Here is a 9,031-nt window from a genome sequence, read left to right as displayed (position 1 = left end):
CAGCTATGATGGGACTAGGATGTTGTTACTGGTGTAATCCAAGGGAAGTTCAGCCCTCAGACGGGATGGAGGGGACCAAGGAATGGGATCTCCTGTAGTCCTGGTATCGATCCAGCGCAGGGCTCTGGCAGTAAGCAGGGTTGCTTTTTCTGCACTGACAGCAGACCTTGACCCATCATGTGTGCATACTTCTTTTATGATTTTTACTAACTTGGAGGACTTGTTATTTAAAGAAGCGGAGATCCTTTAAGCAGCACACCAGGAAGCAATATGTGGGATCAGAACAGAAACACAGGAATCCATTTGATCTTTTCAAGTGGAAAAATAAAAGCAAAATGTAAAGAAGTAATCATTTGAGACTGGGACTAAACTGAGTTTGAGTCTAAAAGTGGTTTGGAAATGGTGCCAGACTGAGGGGTATGGGCATCACTGTTTAAAAGTACTGCCACATGTTTCATTTGATAATGTGATATCTGTCATCTCAATTAAAAATGCCTCAGTTAGACAAAGGGTCTGAAACCTTGCTCCATGCTAAGTGCAACTGTGGTTTACTCACTTCGCTCCAATACTCCAAACATGGTTGTCCTTGTTTCTCTGCTTTTGTTTACAGTATCTCCTCAAGAAGCCATCATATAATTTGTGCCTAACTTTGTATTCTTACAGTGGTAAGTGTAGTCTAGTTACCACCTGAGAGCAGTTATTAGAAGTTAGATGTGCTGTTCAACTTTGTGACTCCCCATTCATTCTCGTATAAAGATCTTTATATAACCTTTAAGATGATGTATTCTTCTCTTTAAACTGATGGGGAAATAGCAGAACCCCACTTGTCTATATATTATATATATAGTACGTAAATTCCTCGAAGCAGTATTCTCTCTGAAATGTACATAGGGTTGTGAGTTGGTTTTTTTTTCTTTCCATTTAATACTTTTTAATTAAATAAACCAAAACCCCACAACAATTAACCACTGCAGTCATCCACATGGATGCAATGGTAGACACACAAAATGCACAGGTTAGGGGCAGAGGTCAATTCAGTAGATGGCCGCTATAACATTGCATAGCAATAGAATGTTCTAAATTATTACATTTTAGAAATCAGATATAAGTTGTGATAGGAATGCTAGATTTAAATAGTTTTGTTACCTATCGGGCAGAGTAAAAATAGAACTTTTTAAGAGTACATTTATTCACCTGAAGAGAAAATTAGCCCCATTTATTGTAAACGCACTAGAACGAGGGAGAAAAGTGTATCTTCGATAATTGGCAAAACTGTAACCTTTACTATCTTGTTATATCCTATACATACATATATGATATTTTTTAACAGTGATCAGTGTTCACGTAGTGTGTGCTAGTGATGCTTTCTGTCCCTGTAAATATCAATCAGTGTAGAGATGGTGAGCTTAGAGTAGTTTAGCCGTTTTTTCCCTCCCCACACACACTACTGCAGTAGCCGGTAAATGCTCTTTCCTTTCAGGGGACTGTTTCTATCCCGGTCTTTAGCCTGTCTGTCTCCATATTACAGGGTCTCAGGTAAATCTTCAGTTAATGTGTGTCTGTACATCAGTCGATGTGTTGTTTCATCCCGTTGAAGAAAACAAAGCAAAACCTAAACCTTAATGTAACACTTTCACAAATTGTTAACTTATTTTCTCTCTCTCTCTCTCTCTCTGTGTATATATATATGTATATTAAATCTATTAATCATTTTGCTGAAATTCCTCTTTCACGGGGCAATTAGTGTTGCCAGTTCTAGGCACTGCTGGAGACCTTTAATCCTCATGCAGGATGAGCGAAACACGGTTAGGGGCTGCCACTGTGTGGAGTGAGGGCAGATTTTGCAATATTTTGTGCTGCCCCCCACCCCCCCTCCACAGGCTCTGTTGGTCCCTGGCCGCCAGGGCAGCAGGATGGGACCCTTCTGGGAGCTTCTCTGCCTTAAAGCTCTGCCCCCTTTCTTCAGCGTCACCTGCTATCTTAATAAGGGGCTTGCTGTTCATGCTTCTAGCGCCTGTTTTCCTGGCAGACGCAGGTGTGAGAAGCCATGCTCTGTTTGAAGTAACGAAGGTCCGTAAAGACAAACTGGAAATGTGGCCCCCACGTCTATGTGGGGCTGAGGGACCTTCTCTGGGTGAAGAAAGGAACCTAAGTCAGCACCTTTAGTGGGAGTTAGGTATTTTTGTCAAGACAAATAACTTCAGGCTTCTCTTTAGCAATATTATCTAGAATCTTGGTTTGATTTTTGGAGTCCAGGCTGGTTTCTCTTCACTACTACTGTGATTAAAAAAAAATAAAATATATATCTCTATAAAATCCATAGGTTTGTTCCTTTTAAAAAAAAGAAAACACGCTCAAATCGCTTAACAGTTCTGAATCCTTTCACTTACTAACTTGTCTCAGGATGTGCATTGGAACTGGGATTAAATAATTGCAATAAAATTACCTCAGTGTAAGGATGTCGGCTACTGTCTACCTGAAGTATAAAAGAGATATCATTTGAAGAAATACTGCTAGGTTATGATATCTTGTCTTCGGCTTGGATTACCAAACCAGAATGCATATGAAAAAATGAATCGCTTTCCATGATTTATGTAATTAATCTGCTTGCTTTAATTTAGATGTTGTTCCTGTGCCTGCTAAGTCATTAGCACAGGATTAGGCTTGACTTTGAAACTCCGAAAATAGATGATAGTGATTTTGTTCTAGCTGATATTTGTCTTCAGCTTTGACCTCCATTACTAGGCTTGCAAATACATTTGGATACGGGGGAGAAATGCATACAAAAATCACAGAAGATAGGAAGTTTTCACTGTATGTTAAAAGCAGATTTTATTCTCCTATTAGACTGTTTTTTAAAGTATTTTACTGGCCAAATCAGAATGCTGAGATTAAATTAACCAGCAGTGTCTTTAAATAAGAAGTAACCTTGAAGTTTGGGAATGCACTTCATTTACCACATTCTAGGAAAAGTTTGCATGTACTTTGATAATTTTCTAAAAATACATTTAGTAACTAATTAAATACCAGTAAAGATCTTAAAAAAAAAAAAAAAGAGGGGAAAAAGCCATATTAGTAAAAATGTGATGTACGTACTTGCAGATCTATCTATCTTGTGAGTAAAAAATGTTTAAATTTGGTGAAATTACTTGTGTTGCATAGTTTTTCTTTGAAATGAAATTGAATTTCTGGATGAGTTGAGATGCATTATTGTATGCGTTAAAGATTATACGTAATGCAAATGCTTGCCATCTTCAAATTCCTTGGGGTATTCCCGGTGTTTTTAATATACAATGTTCAAACCCTGTGTTTCAGCTAGACATGGCAGCACTTTGTTTCCAAAAGAAGGGTTTAACAAAATGACCTTTAATTGAGAAAGACTTGGATCGTCTTTATATGATGTTTCAATTGGGTCAAAGAAGTCTTTTGATTAGGTTCTGCTCCACTGACCCCATTAGACATGCCTCAGCACTGAAGATCATTGCTTCCGATACACTGTGTGGCTATCTCTTAGCATGAAATTCCAACGTCTGATTTATTTTAAATACCTTTGGCCTTTTTGACTATATGTACAGTTGTATGGATAATTTCATTTCTTGTTGCCTGTGTTTAAAGGAATTCCTTACTTCTGACAGACATTGGCTTCCTATTGGTTTCTTATTCTGCAGTTCCTCTTCTTCTTGCAATCAAAGAAAGACTCGTAGGGATTGTGGGTTGCAGGCTGCGGAGCTCAGGCAAGCGGCAATCCAGAAAGCTTCTGTTTTGCTAGTGACACAGTTGTAAGAGATGCTCATTTCTGAGTTTGTAGTTAAATGGTATGCACATAAGATACCTGTGAAATGGTCAGAGCTTGATATTTCTGAGAGACTCGGGTTGGGAAGGGAGGGGTATTTGGGGTTTCTGCCTTTGTCACTGTCAGGCAGCCTATTGCCAAAGAGAGTTTTTCCTGATGGGTTTAACATAATGTGAGAACTGGGCTGGACCTTATTGCTTGCAATATTATTATTTGCCCATAATATTTAAATACATCTTCAGGTAACCATTTGCCTTATAGCTATCTTCCATTGTTAGGAAAATTATTGACTGACTAAAACATGTTGTTATCTGTCATTTATATTATGTAGTATTACCTTGTAAGGTAGATGCTTAGCTGGTATAAATTATCACAGCTTTCTTTGCTGTGATAGTTTACACCAGCTGAGAATTTGCGCCCTGTGTCCTATGGCACTTTATTACGGACCCATCGTTGATGGGTTAAATCTTAATTACTTGCGTAATGTCATATATAAATATATATATATATTTACAGGCATTCTATGGGGTACTGCTGCCTATGGATAAAGATTTGTACCCTAACCAGGTCATTATAATTTTTTCATTAGCTGTACGTGGAGAAGATATATTATGTTACAAAGGATGCATCATATATATCTCATGTAGTGCACATTATAATGCTGTGTGTTATTAATTTCAGAAACCATTATTCTTGAGGCCCTACCTCAAATTTTGTATTTATGTGCACAAATGCAATTTATTGTATTATATATTTGCCTATTATATTTGGATGTGATAAATTTAAATTATTCGATAATGTATGGGCTCTAATGACTCTAAATAAATGTCCAGTGTTTAAAACAGAAAATACGTCAACATTTTTCTGGTGAATGAAATGTCTCTTTTTCCACTGCCTCCTTCCCCACCCAATGCACACCACAAACATTGTTCTTACTTAACACACAGCCTTAAGGTATCTGCAGAATTGATCCATTTGATTGTTAGAAACCTTGAGCAGCAACTGCAAATAGCCCCCTTGGGAAATGGAGATGTTGCACAGCTGCAGAAACAAATATCAATTAAGTGGTTGGATTCTTAACTATTTGAGTGGTCGGTAGCTTGTGGAATAATTGATTGCTTATCAGAGGACCAACTGGATTTGCTTAAGTCCTTCTTATCCTATCAATTCAATCATCCCAAAGATTGTTGAACTGTTAAAAACAACAGGGGTTCATATCTGCTGGAGATGTGAACAAGAGGTGTGAGGGAAGAGCGAGTGAGGAAGGAAAGTGTGAGGACACCGTTCCTGATGTTACTGTACATTTTGTTTAAGGCTGAATTCCTGCGGTGTGGAGAGGGTGATGTGCCACAACGTGGATGTGGTGAGCAGGCTCTTCCCTTCCCGGCAGCCTGTGATGGGAACGGTAGTGACCCAATCTGCTCCACTGCTGGCAGCCACCAGCTTTTGACGAGCTTTCCCCAAACACAGTAGCTGAAGTATGATGATTGATCACAAGGTGGCATCAAATGTGGTAACACAGGAGTTACTAGCACGGCACCAAGAGCGTGGCAGTAATCCCCGGTGAGGGCCTGATTCCAAAGACTGCTTCATAGGTACATAGGACTGTTTCGGCAGTACTGGGAATCAGTTCTCCCCACCACCCCAGAAAAGTGCTTTGTTCTGTCTATAAAGTTGCATTTCTCTGAGGTGCGGATGAAAGAGATGGCAGGACCTGATGATGGAAGGCTACAGTAATTCTTTGCACATACAAGGCAGATATCATCTTAGACAAGTCTGAAGTTATGAAGTGAGCATCGTGGGAGTCCTGAGAGGCAAGGTAAGCACCGTTAGTGCCCTTTGGAGGAAGAAAAACCGAGGCACATGGAATTTGTTAAATCTCCAGAATCAACCAATGTAAATCAATGACATAACACATAGATTTTGGGAGTAAGAGACAGTCCTTTGCTGTCACCATTGAGCGCTACAGCACAGATAAAAATCCATGTCCTTTTAACTTGGTTGTATGGATTCACCCAGGCCATGCCTTAAACCAATGTATGTTACTTAAACAACTTGGAGTTAGGCACATCTTACATCTCAATGCTAGCAGATGTGCTTAGTTTGAAATAAGTTTACTCTTTTGCATACTGAAATTCCTACTGTCAGGGTGTAGACTGAAGGGCACATCTTATACAAACCTAGTAGATTAATCAGTTGTAAAGTTTAATTTAGGCTTTGCAGTGTTCAGACATAAGCTAACTGCACGTTTGGGAATGAAAAAAAAAAAAAAAGCAAGCAAGCAGTAGGTACTGCTCCATGACTGAGTAAAGTAGTAGACAAATGATTTCTCTTTGTAAGGCCTCATTCTGGTTTGTTTGTTGGTTATTTACATAATTATAAACCTTAACTTTCAGCCTGTTGGACTGATTATGTAGTCCTTTATAACTGTTTATCAGGTGGTAGGACAGGTATGGCACATAGTATTCCCCACCCCCCTTCAATCTACTTTTCTGCTTAGTACTTAGGTGTAAGTGCTGTTAATTCTCACCCTCTGCTGCCTGCAAAGTAAATTTTGCCCATCTGGATTGCAAGTATCCCTTTGGGGCTAGGCTTTCAAGGGATGTACACCTTGTTTGTGAATTGGGGGGGGGGTGTTATATCCCATGAGCTACGAGGCGCTTTTTTTTTTTTTCCTTTTTTTTTTTACCAGGTGGAAGCACTGGTGTTTTTCCCAGTGTTTGCCATTCAGCTGGCAACTGAGTCCACACATTAAGCTACATTTTAGGTAATAACAATTTTAATTGCTTTTTATTCAAGGCACCCAAACAACTTTACAACTGCTCTGAGAGATACTGGGCCCAGTCAAAATTACTTCATCCAGCTACAAAATGCCACAAGCTTTGTGGCTGACAGGACTAGCAGCTTAACACCACACGGTTAGCAACATCACAATAATTTAGGTCAAAATCAAGAAGTATTCAACGTCCAGCCGAGAGTGCAAGAACAATCTTTCACAGGAATATTATCTGAGCTGAAATCCAGCTAGCGTGCCAGGATTAACACTCCACTCTTGCAAAAGTGCCATCAGATTTATTTTTTTTTTAAATTGCTATGAATGTTCAGGAACACAGTTCTAATTCTTATCCGAATGTCATGCCTTTCAGCTATATATACTTCCAACAAGATCATATCAGAACATCAGATTTTTTGGTGATAAAGGGAGATGATTTGTTGCCATTAGAGGAGGTGTAAGAATAGTGTTGGCTGGGAGAATGTGATTTTTTTGTTGTTATTGTTTTCCATCCATTTTTCCTATCCTTTTCCACTATGAACACCTGAGAATGCTTGTAAGATTGCTAATGCTTTCCCTGTGTGTGTTCTTTTGGGCACTGAGCTGGACTACAGGAAGATCCACCAGATCTGTGGGACCACCTCTGTTGAGAGCACTTCCTACCATGTTGCTTGCGTAACTTCTTGCAGTTCCTGTGGGCTCTTTGGATGTTTCTGATCAACAGAAGAACAAATCAAGAATGACTAGGGCGTTCTTTATCCGTGAGAACATTTGAGGTGTGATTGAAGCTGTGCTTTATAGCTGGTAACTCGGTGCAATTTTTTGTATGTACCCACAACGATTTTTTAAAACAGCATTTGATCTGGATTTGGGTGAAGATAATAACAGGTCTCTTTAAGAATCTCTCTATGCCCTGTTTAAACTGTATGTACTCTAAAGACTCTGTACAAAGTGGAAAAATGAAAACTTGAGCTGAATTAGATGCATTTTTACGTGTAGATAGACCCTGGGTTTTACTTCCAGATAAGCACAAACAGTGCGAAGGTAATAGGAATTGGATATATAGACCTCTTTCACAGAAAGAAATCTCCTCATAAATCAGAAAGTAAATACTGTGCAGAAAAATGATTTTATCAGGATGGGATGGAAGGGTGTGTCTTCACCAACTGATGTACCATTGTCTCTTTTTCTTGTTGCTATGGTTATATAACACTAGATATACACACATCTACTTCTATACCATATAGATACTTCTCCCTGTGCCCCATGATTAAGAGATATAATAAATCAGCACCCTAAACAAAAGTAAGGAGCTACAAACCTCTATTTGAATAAAAGCTGTTTTGATACGCAGGAGTTAAATGACTGAGGTGCTTTTGGAATGACCACCCCAGAGATTTTTGGGACTGCATTACCTTGCTTGCAGTTAGGAACAGCTGTTTGCAGGGATCTTACTAATCAATTATGCAACCAGGTTCATACAATAACAGACTGGTTTGGGGTGGAATGGACCTTAAAGATCATCATGTTCCAGGTCCTCTGCCAGGGGCAGGGACACCTTCCACCAGCCCAGGCTGCTCCCAGCCCCGTCCAGCCTGGCCCTGAGCACTGCCAGGGATGGGGCACCCACAGCTGCTCTGGGCAGCCTGGGCCAGCGCCTCACCGCCCTCACAGGGAAGAATTTCTTCCTAATATCTCATCTAAATCTACCCTCTTTCAGCTGCAGTTTTCCTCTTAGTAATTTAAAGGTGTGAGAATGCAACTGCCCCTTAAGATGGACAGGATGATTTTGGTGTCATCCTAACTTTATCCAAAGGTACAGCTTATTATTTTACATTTAAGATGGCTGGAATTTGTGTGGTGCAGAACCAAAACGCAGTGTGACAAGGGGAAGCGGTACAGGAGGGGATTCTCTGGCTTTGCAGCTGAAATGGCTTGATGAGAACTGTAGCAAAGCTAGATCAGCTGGAAGTCTCACCTTGCTCCTGTTTGGTGTGACGGGAACTGCTCTGGTGCCCATGATGCCTACTTCAAGTGTAAACCAGGTGTTCTGCAGGGGAGAGTTGCTGCACATAATCAATGCAGGTGGTAGTCCGTTTCTTGCCAAGGATTGAGCCAAATTAAAGGCTGTAGGAAGACACGTTTGAAGACAGGTTTTAAAACAGCAGATCCCCTGATGACTCGTAAGTATCTTTACTTCTCTTTTAGACTGCAGGGGCATGAAAGAGCAGTTAAGTGAGTTGAGCAAGGACATGTAAGAAGCCCGAGGAACCGTTCGGATTTCCATATTACATCTCAGAACTTCTTTTTGTTTATTCATATCAGGCATGAATTATTACTAAGACTAAATAGTTAATAAGGGCCGATTCTCACTGTTTCTACGCCGGGAGGGAGGCGGCGGCGCACGCCTGCGGCAGGGCTGCGGGGCCGCACCTCGCACCCCCCCGGGGCTGCGGCGCGGCGGG

The sequence above is a fragment of the Falco rusticolus genome, chromosome 10, assembly GCF_015220075.1.
Source record: "Falco rusticolus isolate bFalRus1 chromosome 10, bFalRus1.pri, whole genome shotgun sequence".
In the NCBI taxonomy this organism is placed as follows: Eukaryota; Metazoa; Chordata; class Aves; order Falconiformes; family Falconidae; genus Falco; species Falco rusticolus.
Note: the sequence above shows the minus strand (reverse complement) of the source record.